Source organism: Tenrec ecaudatus, chromosome 16 (genome assembly GCF_050624435.1).
Source record: "Tenrec ecaudatus isolate mTenEca1 chromosome 16, mTenEca1.hap1, whole genome shotgun sequence".
In the NCBI taxonomy this organism is placed as follows: domain Eukaryota; kingdom Metazoa; phylum Chordata; class Mammalia; order Afrosoricida; family Tenrecidae; genus Tenrec; species Tenrec ecaudatus.
This window is the reverse complement of record NC_134545.1, coordinates 23,931,155-23,931,875: the sequence shown is the minus strand read 5'-3', so window position 1 is coordinate 23,931,875 and position 721 is coordinate 23,931,155.

Here is a 721-nt window from a genome sequence, read left to right as displayed (position 1 = left end):
TTATCGGGAAAATGGGACAATTCTGGTTTCCGTCCTTTGGTCAAACCAAAACCAGGACTACTGCCATGGAGTTGATTTTGACTCATAGTGTCCTGAATAGATTGGGTTTCTGAGTCTGTGAGTAGAGAGCCAGCTGGTGGGTTTGAACTGGCAACCTTGCCTTTAGCAGGTCAGCACTTACTGGACAGCTCCACCAAGCATCTATGTGGTTGTTATGATTATAATTCTGGTACATAAAACTCACTGCCTTCCAGTAGCGTCTGACTTTAAGAGACCCTGTAGGAGAGAATCGGACTGCCACCTGAGTTTCCAAGTCCATGGTCTTTCCATAAGCAGACTGCTACATCTTTCTCCTGCGGAACAGTGAAGTTTGAATGGCCTTTGGTTGGGCACCATGTGTTTAACCGCTGTACCACAACCCTTCTTCTGGTACATTAAAAACAAAAACAACCTCACAGCCTCCAAGTCGATTCCAGCTCATAGTGACCCAATAGCATAGGGAAGGATTGTCTCTGGTGGGGTTCTGAGGGTTAAATCTTTTCGTCTGTCTTCAGCAGGGTGGGTGGTGGCTTCGAACTGCTGACCTTTCAGTTTCCAACCCACTTCATAACGCACGAGGCCACCAGGGCAAATACAAATTAAATGAGTTGATATTTTTGTTGTTTTTATTTGATAGACAGGACTCCAGACGCCATCCTCCCAGAGCACCGCATCTTGTCTC